Source organism: Esox lucius, chromosome 9 (genome assembly GCF_011004845.1).
Source record: "Esox lucius isolate fEsoLuc1 chromosome 9, fEsoLuc1.pri, whole genome shotgun sequence".
Taxonomy (NCBI): Eukaryota; Metazoa; Chordata; class Actinopteri; order Esociformes; family Esocidae; genus Esox; species Esox lucius.
Genome location: NC_047577.1, coordinates 16,185,794 through 16,204,198, shown reverse-complemented (window position 1 = coordinate 16,204,198; position 18,405 = coordinate 16,185,794).

Below are 18,405 nucleotides of genomic sequence, written 5' to 3'. Positions count from 1 at the left end.
TTTTCAATTATGTCTTTCACACATGGCTAGCTGCCGCTTGTTTTCTTCTCTCCTCCTCATCACACTCCTCCGCTCGGTCCTTTCTGCATCTCCATTCCATTTCCTTTTTACACTGCGTGTGCGAGTGTGTGTCCGTGTGTGTGTGTGTGTGTGTGTGGGTGGGTGTGTGTGTGTGGGTGGGTGTGTGTGTTTGTGCGTGCCAGCCCTTTCAATATGCGGGGGTCAGTTGGCCCGGGGATCCCATTACTCCATTGCCCTGAGGCAGAGCAAGCATGAGATGGTGAGGGGGGCAGAAAAGGGAGGAGTAGAAAAGGAGGTGCAGAGATGTCAATGGCTCTTTTCAATGTATATGATCTATACAGTGAGGGGGGAAAAGTATGTGATCCCCTGCTGATTTTGTATGTTTGCTCACTGACAAAGAAATGATGAGTCTATAATTTTAATGGTAGGTTTATTTGAACAGTGAGAGACAGAACAACCAATAAATCCAGAAAAACGCATGTCAAAAATTTTATAAATTGATTCGCATTTTAATAAGTATTCGACCCCTCTTTTTATTTGGTGCCAAAACCCTTGTTGGCAATCACAGAGGTCAGACATTTCTTGTAGTTGGCCACCAGGTTTGCACACATCTCAGGAGGGATTTTGTCCCACTCCTCTTTGCAGATCTTCTCCAAGTCATTAAGGTTTTGAGGCTGACGTTTGGTAACTCGAACCTTCACCTCCCTCCACAGATTTTCTATGGGATTAAGGTCTGGAGACTGGCTAGGCCACTCCAGGACCTTAATGTCCTTCTGCTTGAGCCCCTCCTTTGTTGCTTTGGCCGTGTGTTTTGGGTCGTTGTCATGCTGGAATACCCATAAAACGACCCATTTTCAATGCCCTGGCTGAGGGAAGGATTTGACGGTACATGGCCCCATCTATTGTCCCTTTGATGCTGTGAAGTTGTCCTGTCCCCTCAGCAGAAAAACACTCCCAAAGCATAATGTTTCCACCTCCATGTTTGACGGTGGGGATGGTGTTCTTGGGATCATAGGCAGCATTCCTCCTCCTTCAAACATGGCAAGTTAGTCTCATCTGACCACAACACTTTCACCCAGTTCTCCTCTGAATCATTCAGATGTTCATTGGCAAGCTTCAGACGAGCCTGTACATGTGCTTTCTTGAGCAGGGGGACCCAACCTACACCCATGGTGGTGTACAGCTCACTATAGTTGCTGTTGTAAGATTGTGGTCTTACTAAACTTGATCATTTGTTAGCCCATTGATGTTGGTTCCTATCTTCCTGGGGAAGTATCTCTAGCTGCTTCTCCACTACAGATCATTAGATCTTGCTGCTTTTCCTTGCTGGTTAACTGGAAGTTGCCAGCATGGCGGATATGGCATTTATCGTGGTGTTAATCAGCATACTGACTGTACTGGACTCCGGAGAATGTAAGTATCGTTACTCAGGGAGGGCATCTGACAATGTGCTCTCACCTCACTTTGACATTCCTTCTGTGGGAACTTGTTCGATTTCAAGTAATCTGAACATCCAAGTGCCCATACAATTGTTTCAGGATACGAACATTACGAATTTCTGTTGCTACCAATATCAAATAGTTTTAAATTATTTTTTTGTTTTGTCTGGAAATATCCCTGCTTGTTTTACTTCCAGTACATCCTATAAGAAAGAAACATCATGCAACCGTTTTAAACAGAAGAGCCTAGTCATTATTTTATTGTTAATATCTGGTAACGTGCAACCTAATCCTGGCAATGATAATATCCATGCTAATGAACTGCTATCATGCATTATGAAGGACTCGATTACTGTGTATGACAAAACTCAAATGCTAAATTGTTTTAACAAACATTTTGTATCATCTGGTAAATTGTTTGATTCCATTACTGTTTCTGATCTACCTTGTATTGAGGAACCTGTGATAACTGGTCAGATTTTCAGTTTTCAGCCATTCTCAGTCCAGGAAATCCATCAAGCCCTGAAGTCCCTAGATCTAAAAAAAAACCTGCAGGTCCTGATCTTCTTGATCCCTACTTTCTGAAGTTGGCAGCTGATTTTATAGCTGAACTATTGACGCAATCTTACACTGGAATATAATGAAATACCAGAGATATTGAAATCAGCATTTGTTTTACCATTGCTTAAAGGGGGTGATCCCTCTCTTTTAAAAAAACTATAGGTCAATTTTGAAGCTGTCACACTTGGCTTAAATCCTTGAAACCCTTGTTAGGGAACAATTAAAGGAGTTTTTACATACTCATTCTATCTTGTCTATGTTTCAATCTGTCTTCAGGAAAAAGCATAGCACAGTTACAGCAGCCATGAAGGTCTTAAATGACATCACTACTGCTCTGGATAAGAAACAACATTGTGTCTCACTTTTTATCGATCTCTCAAAGGCTTTTGATACAGTAGATCACATTATACTGAAGCAAAGGCTATCAAGCATAGATCTTTCTCAGCACGCTGTTTCAGGGTTCGCCAACTATTTATCAAATCAAACTCAGTGCAAGCAATTTAATGGGCTTGCATCTAATTCATTGTTTGTTCTATATGGTGTACCCCAGGGCTCTGTACTGGGTCCACTCTTTTTCACTATTTATATAAATGATCTAGATAAAAATGTACAAAATGCTGAACTCCACTTTTATGCAGATGACACTGTTATTCATTGTTGTGCTTTGACCTTAGAGAAAGCTTTTCAACATTTACAAACTGCTTTTAATGCTGTTCAACATACCTTGTGTCATTTGAAACTTGTTCTCAATGTGGACAAAACCAAACAAATATTGTTCTCTAAAACAAAAAATAAACCTCTAAATCTTCCATGTATTACTACCTACCAGGGTAATGTGATTGAGACCGTAACTTCTTATAAATATCTTGGAATTTTAATTCATGATGACTTGTCCTTCCAACTGCATATACTTCAACTTGCAAAAAAAGTTGAAGTTTGATTTCATTTTAAGAACAAGGCTTGTTTCTCTTTTAAAGCCAGAAAAAAACTTATTTCAGGAACCTTTATGCCTATACTGGACTATGGTGATATTTTGTATATGATTGCCTCTGCTCAGTGTTTGAGATCTATTGACACCCTTTATCAAGGAGCATTGAGATTTATCTTAAACTGTCAGGCACTTACACACCACTGCACTTTATATGCTGGAGTTGGATGGTCTTCCCTAGCATTCCATGGACTTATCCACTGGTATACCTTTGTTTACAACGCCATATTGGATTTATTGCCCTTATTTATTTTCATTAATCCGTAAAAAATGTGGTGAATACTGTCTCTGCTCAAACAATGTTATTTTACTTACTGTGTCAGTGGTCAGAAGACATTTTGGGAAACATGCCTTCATGTACTCTGCTCCATCAGCTTTCAAAATCGTTTTAAACTACAAGATCTTGTCTCTCTTAGCATTATTAAATCATTGATGATGGACTTGGAATCTGATTCCCTTACTTGTTAATGTTTTTAATTGTGTTCTGTCAACATCTGCGGAATAATGATGTAATTGTTTTATGGTTGTATTGATTATACTTGTACTTGTATTTGTTGTATTGTATTCTGAAACATTTTATGTAACGACTTACGGCTGCCTATTCTTGGCCAGGATGCTCTTGGAAAATAGATTTTTTATCTCAATGAGCCTATCCTGGTTAAATAAAGGTTAAAAAAAAGAAAATAAAAAAAAAAGAAGTAAAAGCCTGAAGACAATTTGGCCCTGAATCAAACAAAGTACCGAAGATAGCTACTGTACCAGCCTGCCAGGGAAGATACCAGTGTCTGGTGCTCTCTGATTCATAGATGTCAGGCAGTGCTTTTCATACAAAGGATGTGTGACCCATTACAAACTTGACTACTTCACGGTACACAAAGCTAATCTATCCAAACTATTTTCTTACCTAATAATGGGGCTAATTATTTACAGAATATGCTGTTATTTCTTAATAGTTCACCTCAGGGTTTTGTGCAATATGGCCGATACACCAAGACCATGTGCTGTACCCAGACAGTGCTTATGAACAGCCCTTAGTCGTAGTATATTGGCCTCACTGCTTAATTGTACGGTATACAGCATATTTCCTAAAGGGGTCTTGCAGGACTGTGGTGGCTGGCAGAGCAGTTGGTGGCTGATACATAGTCTTCCCCTAGAGCACATTCTGTTGAGTTAGGTTGCCTTATGTCATGTCACATTGCCTCATGTTACATTCAGTTGCATTATGTCCACTGACAAGACAACAGTTCAATGGTTCCTAAAGAAATATATTTAAAGGGATTGGAATTATTTTGTTTCATTGACAGGTATAGGTTGACTGAGGGCTGGACAGATGAGAATAACTGAGTGGTATTACAGGATTTGATGTGACAAGTTGGGTGTGCTCGTTGCACATGTGCCTTAAGTGGCGGATTTACCAGACCGACCCAGAGGGATTCTGGCCTTTTTTAGGGTTTCATTATGGCAACGGCTGATTTGACATCGTACCGCTTCAGGCAGGATCCCCCCGCCGGCAGAATGACGTAACAGCACCTTATCATACTCTAATGACCTCAGCATATTCGCTGTAATAGTGCCGTATTGTTTTCTAATGACTTCAGCGTGACCGCGAAACCAGTCTGATTCCCTGTCCCCCTTTCTATCACCTCGACCCATGCCTTAGAGCCACATTGCCTGAAGCCATCCTTCGACTTTCACATACACCACAGCTCCTCTTCACTGTCACGGGCCCAGTTAGCCTGGACTCAACGTCGTGTTGAGGCGGGGAAAAAAAGTGCTGAGCCCAGCGATCCAATTTGGTTTCACTGGGCTGGGTTACTAGGCTAAGTCCACCAATGATATGCCAAGACAGTCATCGTCCTGGTTAGAGATTAAAACTAGGTTCTGGTCATGGGTGCTTTGCTTTGGCAGGCTGGTTGGCGATGTACTTAGCAGCGTGCAGCTTCGGTCAAAGACAGTGTGTTTTCTTGGGTGCCAGAGAAAACCGGTGCCCAGGTCTCTTGGCATTCAATTAGCGACTGTTTGAATGAACCCCACGGGTGCGTCCCACTCTCTGTTCCAGCGGCCAGTTCAGAAGGTTAATAAGGTTCTGGATAGTCGCTTGTTTGGTTAATGACAGGAGCGGTGTGCCCTCTTCCCCTCCTCGCTGACTTCAGACCCCCTTCAGGATTCATTCTCCGCCTAGAGAGAGGGAGGCGTGGACGTGTAGTCCCGGCGACCCACTGGGCCCGACGTTGACGAACAGGACAAAGGGGGGAGTCGTCAAGGAAGGCTGATTAACGAGCCGCTAATTTAATCAGCGGTTCCCATCTCGCTGGGCCACTCCACGCGTCTCCTCAGCAGCTTATTATTTTTAACAGGTCTGTGATCTCCCCTCCATTCTTTCAATCTCTCACCCCCCCCCCCCCGTCCTTCTCAGGGACCTTATCAGTGTCCAAGCCATAGTCTGTGGATGAATGGAGGGGAAGGCTGGTGAATAATGGAGATTTAAGACCCGTGGAAGCCATCTTTACCTCCTCTTTTCTTTTTCCTTTCACCCCTTCCTTCTTCCACGCTTCTTGTCTCCCGCTGTCCCCGCTCACATCGTTTGATTTTTTTCTTGCTCGCTCTTTCAATCTTCTTGCCCACCCCATTTCTCTCTGCCTCTCTTGCTCTCCCTTTCCCTCTCTCCCGAGGGAACAGGCTCTCTCCACTGCCATCAGGAAATTACACCATAGCCAATTACAGTGATGAGAGTTTAAAGACGGGTAAAGATACTTATCTTACCGTGCCAGGTTCCATTCGTTTCCTTACGCCTACGTTATTAGGATGTTACAAGCAGGATTTATGTTTGGGCTGGCAACATGGATGGCAGTACATTGTGTTCGTATCAAGCCATCTAGCTGTACGTCCTAAGATATTGGATGTTCTTCAAGCTATCTTTGTCTTCAACACATCTGACTCACATATAGAGCTGCGCCTCGTACGGGCAAAACCTCGGTGTGCACCCACACGTATGTGGGGATTTAAAATAGTGTCTGAATGCGCTGAAGGGGAAGGTGATTCATGTTCTAAGAGTTAGACATGACGGGGGAGAGTCCGTTGGAACAGGGAACCTGAAACCTTTCAAATTCCCAGTGAATGTGCTAAAAGCCTGTCCGTTACGTTAGCCAGCGTAAACATCTGTGTGCGTAAGACTGTGTGTAATGTAAAGGTAAAACTCCTTCCTGTGCTCATCGCATGTCAGTCTTGCATGCCTGAAAGCCCTTTCACGAATTGACACATTGCCTATTTAATGTTTTAACGCCCTCAACGGTGGTTGGGCTGGCAGCTGCAAGGAGGGTTCAGGCCATCTTTTATCTCCTCACAAGACAGGGAAGAAGAGACGGAGGGGACCTTCTTTCCCTTAAGATGTATAGCATTCGGAGGGCGGGTTTTCCATTTAATTTTACACAAACAACATGTGTGTGCGCGCGTGTGTGTGTCTGCGCGCGTGTGTGTGTCTGCGCGTGTGTGCGTGCGTGTGTGTGTGTGTGTCGGTGCCCCTGCTTCCTTTCCTATGAGAGGTATTGCTTCCCTCATTGCTGTTGAAAGCCCCCATCAGTGCCAGGCTAGGCTGATTTATGTGTCTGATTCCTCCACCTCCAGCCCTTCCATTAGCTTTTACAATATTCCCATTGTTCAGACCCAACGTTATCGCCCACACCCAGACCTGTCGACTATACGCCCAGGCCTGGACGAGAGACGACCAAACAGTGGCGTGGGGGGGGGGGGGGGGGGGGGGGGGGGGGGGGGGTGGCATGGGGTGGTGGAAGATGTCTGACAAAACCTTGGTTTTATTGCCACAGAATGAGCATGGGGCTGACTGTATATCCCTATAGGAGAGAGGGAGGCGTTGCGGGGGGGGGACTGGGGGCGGGACGCCCATCTGGACGTGTCTGGACTTTATTGCCTTCAAAAAGGTTTTGGAGGGGAGATGTTCTGTATGCATTTTGTTCTCTGTCAAGGTGCTGGGGTTGAGCGTATGGAGATCGGCTGGAAAGCCATCTATGTGTGTTGATGGGCTTTTACTGTGGAAGGTCAACATGGTGCATGTGTGGAATGAGAACGAGACTGGTGGATTTAAAGTAAATTAGGTTCTTTTTCGTCTGGCTGTGTCTGTAAAATATAAATGCCAATGACTTTAGGTTGATAGAAAATGTATTTTCTTAATACAGAATTTGTTTTCTGCTGGAGTCTATGGTATGTCAGCCTTTTATGAGGAGTTTAAAGGAACCATCAGCTGTTGATTGTCAATGAGGCCATACCTGGATAACCCCAGCAAGAAGACCATTATCTCTTGCAATATAAGGGTCTCTTTTTGCTAATAATACAGCTAAGTTATTAACATACACCTTTAACAAGAGGAAGAATGAGTAGAGGGAGAGCATGGGAGATATGTGGCAAGAATATCACCGCCTGCCTCACTTTAACTCTCTATGCGGAGGGTAAAAAGGGAGCAGGGAAGTTTTAATATCTCTAAATCAGCCGCTCCATATTGAAAGTGTCACCTAATTGAAAATGATTTAGGACAGTCGGTGCCTTAGCAATTTTATATAAATTCAGTCCGCGACACCCCTTCCAAAGTCTCTGTATTCTTACTTTAGGACTAATTTGCATGGGGCCTTGGAGAGTATAAACCATGCAAATGATATGTCGTTGCCATGCTTTGCAAGGTAATTTTTCCACCCGGCATTTTCCATCCCTCATTCTCTCCATCCATCCCTCTCTCTGTCACTCTCTTCAAACCCCCACCCCCGGCCTCAGGAGAAATGCATTGCATTCCGCCTTTGCCGCCTTTGTCCAGAAAGTCATTTCTCTTCTTGTTGCTGCCTCTCTTGATCTGTATTTTATGGCTTTCCAATCCATATTGGTTAGTAGGGAAAAGCAGAAGGCACACAATGTCATGCCATGAATACCAAATGAATACCAGGCATTTTCCTGCCCTAGTATCCAGTCTGACATTCAGGGAAGTTTGATCATGAGATTTGTTCTGTGTACCACAATGCACCAAAATATTATTTTCTCATATTTTCTTATTGGGTCACTCTCACAAAAGAATTTGACCCAAGTCATTTTACTAAAAATGTTTTCTTAAACTACTAAAATTCCAGCCACTACTTCTCTATTTCATGAATATGATTATGGTTTTATCAGTTGTTATGCATTTTTCCAATTTTCACAGCAAAAGCCAAATCAAAGATATTAACATTGCTATCCTAATGTAAATGCCTTATTTAAACATAAGACTGAAACTACAAATGTAAATTTATAAAATGTACTTTTACCAATGTCAGCAATAAGGCATTTGTTTCCCTTTGATAATGAGATGGCCAGGTGTAGTAAAGTGCGTGTTAAAGAATAAACACTAAGTGAATAAATTAATTGAACTAGATTATACATCAGGATTGAATAAATCCTGAGTAAAACAGAAACTATGAGATGTCCACAGAGATTTTACGTAATCAATATTTATATTATCTTATCTTAAAATGTATGGACAAACTCAAGCAACATATTTTGTTTAAATAGGTTTTCTAAAGTCAAATTCTATGTAATGACTTTTGAATCCCAGTTAGGTGGGTTGTATGTGGAGCGTTACAGTTGCATTCTGTGCTTTTCAAAATCTCAACATTTTAGGCAAAATAAGATGTACAGACTATCCAAATAGTAATCAAAAGTAATTATCAAACGTACAAATGATTTTAACAAAAGTGAAGAAAATCATATCACAAGGTATGTGAAAGTACTGTAAATCCAAATATTGTATTTCAATTTGAAACGTTTGTAGACTATTCAAGTATTTGTTTGGTGAAGAAATGGTTAGTTCGTTTTGTGTACCAATAAAAAATGTGCTTGATGCCTGGGAAAAACTATTGATGATCTATTTGCGATAATGAAAAAATGTAATTACTTATTTTTTCTTCCCTAACTTTGCCAACTAGATTCCTATGTTGCTATTGGCAGTTTTGCTCAAGACCAAGGCCTTGTTTCCAGTCAATTTGTTCTATTTGCCTGGCTGTCCTATTTGCAGCCAATACGGGAAGATACTCTCATCACAACGGCCCCAACTTCAGATGCCCTGGTAGATGAAAAGTGCATCTTTGGTGTCTCTAGAGATTTAGTTGGCCTTGGAAGAGGCGGAAATATCTGAAAGCGTCATAAATGAAGAGAAAGCAGCAACCCTGGCTATTATACATTCTAGTGTGTGTGTGTGTGTGTGTGTGTGTGTGTGGTGTTGCTTTTTACTGTCTTCTGTTCTCAGTGGAATGTGAAAACAGGAGCTAAGCTCTGAGGGGCCGACAGCACATGGTCACTCTTTATGGCTCAAATAAAATAGTTATGGTTTGAAAATCCTCAATGTTGGTCTCCAGAGAGAAAGTAAGAGGGAGAGATGCTGGGGATGAATGTTTCAGAGATAAATAGTTAGAAAGCAACAATCAATACCAGTTTAATGGTGAAAGATTTCCGCGATTATTGATGCCTAATGCTGTTAATATCATCCGAAGTATGAATGGAAAGTGGCAGGACAGAACATCGATTTAGCCTGTTTTGGCTCTCCTTGTTATTGAAATGGGGCCCCACTGTGTGAAATTTACAAAAGCATGTATGCCCTCTCTACTCATCTATTTCATCTCTTTGGTTAAGATTCATTCATTAAAAAGTGTGTATTCGTGTTAAAAACCTCCTGTCAATGGAACTCTGTTTGGTTTGATGATATTCTGGGGTCTCAGTCATGCTTATAGGCTGAGTGTGTGGCCCTCAGACCACAGGCCTAAACAATGGCTGCTGCATAACCAATACAAACGGAGCAAATGCAGGGGAGTGTAAAATTTCCGCATTATTTTTTTGTGATAAAATGGCCAGGGTTTTCTCCTACACAAAAGTACAGTGCGTAAATGCCAGCAGCGTGCAGTACCATGCGTATGCTGGAGGGGCATTTTTAAGGAGACTGTAACAAAATATAATCACGTTGAATTGGCAGTGAAGACTGTTACCAAATACAATTTCCTTACCAAATACAACAAATATTTTTTCAATTTGAATATGTGATGTCTCTATCGAATTTTGATGACGTCAGAGGAGGTTAGACGCTATGAGCACCTGTAAAATTGGTCTCTGTGTCTGTACATGGACAGAAAACCAAAAGCCAACAGCTGGAAGGAGATAAAAAAAAAAATCTACATTGCAAACGGTACACGCGTTTGACTCTTTTGACGCTTTTGTGGCTAGTTCAATAGACACAAAGTTTTGAGCCAAATATGCACAACTATCAGATCTGGATGTTAAAAACTGTCACTACATTCAAAGCTTACAAAGAGCAAAGGAATTTAGGGACACTTCATTGCAGTACTCTAGAACCCAGGCTATACCTCCTCTAAGGTATAGCCTGGGTTATATATACTGGACGGGGGACACCCATACTGGTTGTAGCACAACGAGGTTGTTGGCAAAAACAAAGGCGTTCAGAGTCCCCTGGTGATAACCACAAGTCTTCGCTCCAGCGTACTTAGCATATTAATCGACGTACGTTGTCCACGGAGCGCCTGGCGATGTACCCATCAACTTCTGGACGACCTTTAAATTATTTTAATCCTTTCAACTGTGACATTATTGTGTATGTGTATGGATGTGCTTTCCAATGCAATAACGTACATGTGCATTGAACGCGCCAGGCGTTTCGATGACCCTGTGCTGCAGCAGTCTCGAGTGTTGCCCAGGGAGCTGTGGCGTTCCGCGCTGGCAGTCTCGTTTGTCTTCCAGTGCAGCTTAAACAATGGTTCTCCAGGGGCCTCCTCTCAGGGCTAATTCAAGCACAGGGCCGATGGAGGCACGCTCGCAGAGTCTCAGTCACACCTAGTCGCTCAGAGACACAAACACACACACACATACATGACCACACAGCGTAATCGCACCCTTCGAGGTGATTATGTTTGATACAAACAGCAACGGTGCGCCCTGTGCGCATCGAATGCTAGCGCTCAGCAAATCGCAAGTCCCCCTGGCGGTTTAAGTCTTTGACGCGTCAGCATAGGTGGAAATCGGCATCCTGGCTTCTGGTTTTGCTCCGATGGCTCTCACACTGTAACAGTGGGAAAGGGACATGTTAACGGGCAGGCATCCTGGCTTCTGGTTTTGCTCCCATGGCTCTCACACTGTAACAGTGGGAAAGGGACCCGTTAACGGGCAGGCATCGGGTGCGCCTGTGTGAATGACATTGACGTCCTGCATCCACAATCCGTGAATATCATCAGACGTCAAGTCATTTCACTGAATCATTTTTTTCTCAATAGTATTGACAGAAGAGTGTTGTTCAACAGAATGGCTTATCTAAACTTTCCTCCAACAGCCATGTCTTGGCGTCACCAAATAGACAAAAAAATAATATTATAAATTGCGTAATTTCCGTTTAGGGTTTCTATCTCGGATCTTATCTTTTGGATATCACGGCATTCCCAGAAGGCATGAATTATTGAGTCATTTTGTGAGTTACACTTAACCCAGGATGCTGAAGTTATTGAATTTGTATAATTTGTCTCTTGTGTACCATATTCTGTGCATTCATTTTTAATGATTTTAGCTTTTTTCAGTCTAATTCCATCAGTTAATCTGACACAGCTATCTTGCCACTGCAGTTAATAAGACTTTGTTTTGGTACTTTTTCTCTTATTTCTTAAATGAACACTTATTATACCAGGTAGTATTCTATGGAAGACGGAGAACACATTTGACCTGGGACTAACTGAAACGACATGCCTTTCTCCCCTTTCACCACGGCTGAACATTTTATTGTCCCTTAATTACTCAAATAGATTTTTTTTAAAACAGTTTTCTTATTGTTTTTCGCATCTCGTAAATTCGGTACTTTTAGAATATGTAGTTCCTGGAATACTATTGCACTGTAACTTGTCCTATGTCCTATGCAATGGAATACATGAGTGCCTTGTACTGCCAATTCTGAAAAGCCAGACACACAAAATCCTCAACCATTTTGTGTGTGTGTGTGTGTGTGTGTGTGTGTGTGCGCATGTGCACATTTGCGGGTGTGTGTTTGTGTGTATATGATTTAGAGAGCTCTCCCTATCTTGAGTCTCCACCCTCCAGAGCCATTAGTCAACTATCAGGAGAATAACTGGTAGAAACAAGTGGATTAGGACTTAGAACTAGGACAGGCAATACCCTCTGATGGATGACAGCCTTCACATCCAAGCTGCTGGCGTTTTTTGTCTTTTCTGTATGTCTTTCATCGCTGTGAAGCTAAGTGCTATGTGTGTGTGTTTGTGTATGTCTGTCAGACTGTGTGTGTGAAACAAAATGTGAAGGAGTGAAGTAGTGTAGAACTTAAATTTCACATTACTGTAATAACATTTAGTAGTCCTTTGATAATGTAGCAGTGGATACAGACTCCTAGCCTGAAATAGAAAAGACCAGTCTAAGAAATGACAGTACAGTGTAAATATTTGTTTTCTCCTGTGCTTTCTTCATTATTGAAAGACACACATGCACGCAATGGCATGAGAGCCTAGTGCCCATGTTCCCCAAGCAGTTTAAAACATCCACATTCACAATAAAAATAAAGTTAAATATGTATCATTTCAATATCATTTAAATTCCGAATCTGCTTATCAAATCCGGTTCTTATCGAATCTCGGTTCCGATTCCAGTATTTTTGGGAGAGAAATACAACGTATTTCAAGAAGTTAAATCTTACCTTAATTTATAAAAAATATATAAATATTTCTAAGGAATGAGCAACAAAAACTGTTACAAACCAAAATGATTTAAATAAATAATAGAAAAATATAACCTAAACAAAGGAGACTCAACCATAAAAAACAGATGTAACCCCTTTACCACAAATCTTCCACTTTCTCTTTGCTCCTCTTCCCCTCATGGCTAAAGTAATAGGAGTTTCTGTACTAGAGGGAGGCCAGTGGGGTTGAACCAGAGATGTAGTTAGGCTCTCTGAACTTGTACCTAAAAAAATGTATATTAGAATAATTTGCAGACACCTTTATCTTCAATATGAAAGGCGAATGTCAGCTCATCTGCGTTAGAGAATGGAGAGAGAATGGAGAGAATGGAGCTGAGGGATACGTGACGTTGTCTAGCTAAGTTAATGTTACTGTGATAAGCGGGCTTTCTAGTTTTAAAGAAAGAAATTACAAGCAAGCTGGGTAGATGACATTCATTTACCCACAGGCCAGTTGGTAGCTTGGTGTTCATGTATGCTCACGTTAGCTAGCTTGCTAATTTAGCTTGTCATCAGTCAGTACTATCTCACTGTGGTTGCTATTGATGTCTAAGTGAGAATACTTTGCTAAATTTGAGGATTAATATTAGAATAACTCCAAAAATCACAATAATATATTTTTTTTAAAGAAATTCAACTTGTATTATAGACAGGGTTGGGTAGGTTACTTTTTAAATGTAATCCAATACAGTAAAAGTTACCTGTCCATATTTTTTATCAGTAACGTAACATTTTGATTACTCAAACGCAGTAACGTTATACTTTTATATTAAGAGGTATTGGAAAACAAATAGGAATAGCCTATAACCAACTGAACACCTTTTGCGGGATCAATCAATGTTAGAGTTTACATAGCTGGCCAAAAACGGAATTCCCTTGTGTAGGCTACAGTGCCTTTCGAAATGGGGTTTTAAACCATTGCTTTTTATGATTGGGCTACATCTCTACATTGCACCCTAAAGATCTGTCAGATGTTGTCATTCCAATGAATCCAATAAACTTGATCTTCCAAAATCTGACTTTTTAAATTAAGATATCTGTAGCTTTTCGCTTATAAACTAAATCTGCAGTAGTCTGATTATTTGCTCCATAACCAACATTGTCAAAATGTTGCAGAAACCCCCGGCACGCGAATGCACATTTGAACGCCTGCATACAAATAAGATTTACCTGCGCAAACGTAACCTGCGATTATTATGGCCACCAGTGATGGATTTTCAAAACGCAAATGAAAGAAATAAACTGTGATTAGAAACCTGCACTCTTAGCTTAAAGTAAATGACGTCAGCAGCCAATGATAACCAATGAACACCATTTTCAGAGATGCAAAGCAAGCAGAATCACATGGCCTACCGGTATGGACGGAGTTGATGTGGCTGCGTCAAATGCAAATAATCATCCTTTGGCAGAGTGCTTCCTAACACACCTTTTTTCCTAAAATGTTGTGGTGAATTCCATATAATGTTTTATCTTGAAGGCAGCGCCATGTTACAGCTATCTAACCAATAGTTGTCTAATCTATTAAACAATTCCTGTGAAAGTCATTTGATGCTACTCATCCTGGCTGTGTTGTTCGGTGCATTTGACAAATATACCTTGAAACTTGAAAAATATAAAACACCAGGTAGGCTTATTGCCTATCATAGTTCTGAGAATTGTGCGTTGAGTAGATAACTGAATAACATTTCATAGGACTCGGCTAATATTATCAAAGATATAGTCTGTTTTTACCAGCCATCCAATCAACCAAAACCGGAGAAATTTAAACTAACGCTTCCTCCATCACTAAACTGGTAATGCACATCCACATTTGCGCGCATGATGATCAGATACACAACCGAGGCACACAATTCATATTTTGGTACAAATAACTGTTTTTATAACATTAAATAATAAACTCAAACATACAACGTGTCATAATTATTTTGCACACCTATTCTTTTTCAATTGAAGTAATCCAAAAGTAATTATATTTTTTTCAGAAGTATCTGTAATCCGATTACAATATTTTTATTGGTAACATGACGGATTTCAGTTACTGTTTTAACTGGAACCGGTTCTTGATACCTAGCCCTACTATCTAGGGGGCCCAGTCTGCTAGTGAGCCCCGGCCCAACTGCAAATACAATTTTGCTTAGGTCCCCGAAAAGGCTAGTGCCAGCCCTAGCTTGTTTACATTACGAGTGAATAAAATTCCACATATATTTATCTTGGTTTGCTTACAGTAAGCATTTCCATAGCATTTGTATTTACGCCTGCATGTTTGAGTCTACCACAAAGGACTGTGGCTGTCAATCGCGGGATGCTATTACATTTAAAAAGACTGCTGGTTTACTATGGTGGAACTGATGTCATCACATACACGCTCCTTACAGTTTAGTTTCCTCCAGTAGGAGTCCACCTAACACATACAGAGCATGAACCATTCATCCTCGGCTTCGCAACACCTCATTGACAACGCTGTTTTAATTATATAAAATGTATCAATTGGATAGACTTGTGAAACATTTTAAGCTATCTTTGGAGTGAATTTAAGGTATGTTAAGGTATATTATTTTTCAGTCACATTATAGATGAGACAACAAGGATGGCAGATGGGCACCTAATCAGCGGATATTGAGTTTGAATCCATATAGACACAAATGTTTGGACCTGCGTTCAATATTTCAAAATTGCGCTTGTAGTCAATACAATATGAACAGTAATTGCCCTTTTGCAAAGACTTGTTCATTTGCTTTAAAAAAAAAAAAAAGTGGTTATGTCTCATTCTCACAATTTAAATTTAATGTTAAAGCTGCTTTTTATTAAATTGACTGGGGGGACATGCCCCCTGCCCCCCTAGCAAAATGTGTCTCCCAATGTCAGACGAGGTTCTATGCCCCTACACACACACACACACACACAACACTACAATGGACATATCTAGTTGTCTTTGGTTCCATCAACATATTCACTTGAGGGAACAATGGAGCTCCAAGAAAGAGAACTTCCACCGCTTGTTTAGTCAATAGAGCCCTTTTAGAAGCCTTTAAAGAGGATAAAAAAGGCTGTCCTTTTCACTGGCGACACCAGTGTCAATGCACAGTGTGATTCAAAGGCGCTTCAAAGCCATTTAAGACCTGGTGGCACCAGAGCCTAGCTCTTTGATTAAAACTGAGAGGGAGCTGTGACACTCCACTGTTAAGTGAATATGGAAATGAACTCCCTGGATTTCTCATTTGCACCCACTGCCGTCGCACACTGCATTCCAAACATGGAGTGTGTGTGTGCGCAATGTGTATAAATGGCCTGTGCAGGGAAGGGGGGAGGGAGGAACAGAAAGAGGTGTACATATGAGATGATGAGCCCTGTGGAGAGGCTTCGCTCAGACTCAAGTGTCCTGTCTGGTTAATTAATGGGTCTCCCCCCGGCTGATGCTGGACCCCATAACACCGGATGAAAGCATCGCCCTGCCTCATCGTATACATCTCATCAGCTAAACAAGCCTCTGAGAGCCCACAGTCACTGCATGGATAACACACTGGGCTCCTATAATGATAACGCACTGGGCTCCTATAACGATAACACACTGGGCTCCTATAACGATAACACACTGGGCTCCTATAATGATAACGCACTGGGCTCCTATAACGATAACACACTGGGCTCCTATAATGATAACGCACTGGGCTCCTATAACGATAACACACTGGGCTCCTATAATGATAACGCACTGGGCTCCTATAACGATAACACACTGGGCTCCTATAACGATAACACACTGGGCTCCTATAACGATAACACACCGGGCTCCTATAACGATAACACACTGGGCTCCTATAACGATAACACACTGGGCTCCTATAACGATAACACACTGGGCTCCTATAACGATAACACACTGAGCTCCTATAACGATAACACACTGAGCTCCTATAACGATAACACACTGGGCTCCTATAACGATAACACACAGGGCTCCTATAACGATAACACACTGGGCTCCTATAACGATAACACACAGGGCTCCTATAACGATAACACACTGGGCTCCTATAACGATAACACACTGTAATCCCATAACAATAATACACTGGGCTCCTATAACGATAACACACTGGGCTCTTATAACAATAATACACTGGGCTCCTATAACGATAACACACTGGGCTCTTATAACAATAATACACTGGGCTCCTATAATGATAACACACTGGAATCCCATAACAATAATACACTGGGCTCCTATAATGATAACACACTGGGCTCCTATAACAATAATACACTGGGCTCCTATAATGATAACACACTGGGCTCCTATAACAATAATACACTGGGCTCCTATAATGATAACACACTGGGCTCCTATAATGATAACACACTGGGCTCCTATAACAATAATACACTGGGCTCTTATAACAATAACACATTGGGCTCCTATAACAATAACACATTGGGCTCCTATAACAATAACTCGCTGGGCTCATTTACCGCCAACACCCAGGGTTCCTATACCAATAAACACACTGTACTCATATACCGATAACACACTGTTCTCTTTAAGCGACTGTACCCTGGGCTCCTCTACCAATGAACACGCATGACTCATATTCCTATAACACACTGGGCACATCTACCGATTACACACCAGGCCCCATTCTGATAAAACACTGGGCTTTATACCACAAACACAACTTTGCTGATGTACACACCGGGCTTATATAATGACAACATGCTGGGCTGATATACCGATAACACGATGGGCTACTAAACCGATAACAAGCTGGGTTCATATACCGATTACACTCCTACACCACACATGATGTAAATAGAGACGCGTAAAAAAATTCACCTATTATCATACAAGCATGTAATGTGCATTAACATACACATTCTGTACCTTTACATACGTGCCCGCATACTTACACACACCACTCCTCATCAGTAAAAGAGTCACACATCTCCGCATGGTTGTGTATGTAGGTGAGCTCACTCATTAGCATGTGTGCTTTGTATTGTGTCACTGGCATTCAAATGAATAGTGGCCTCATAAAAAGAGCTGCTAATTAACCCCCAACAACACAGTTGTCACACAGTAATTGACCTAATTGTTAAGCTTGTCGTCTTGTTTCTTCTTATGAAATAGATGTTAATATGGCTGGGTGTCATTAATCAACTTCTTTTACGGTTTCTCTGGGCGGGAGAGGATTTATTTGTGAAGTCACAACATGCTATATGTATCAAAGGTAGTTAATGCGGTATGTTTATACGCATAGCAATATTAATGTTTACTTCCTTGACAAGAGGTCTTTGAAATTGCGTGAAATTGCATTCTATGACATAAGCGCAACAAAAATGTAGTATGGTTATTTTCCATCTGCCTAGTCTTTTACTATACAACAGCTACCTATCAGCCCAGTAACGGCATGGCAGAGGTCCAATTCTGCTCTGATTCACACTTTACCTTGTGTATTTATAACCCTCTAGCCTTGAGCTTATTGGAAAAGGTGTTGAGATGGCACTTTTATTAGATGCTTAAAGCGTTAGATGATATCGTATATAATGTTGTATGGCTCCCTGCCAGGTAGATATTCAGCTTAAGCTAAAAGTTCCCATTGGTTTTGTATTGAGGCCACTAGCCAGTCTGG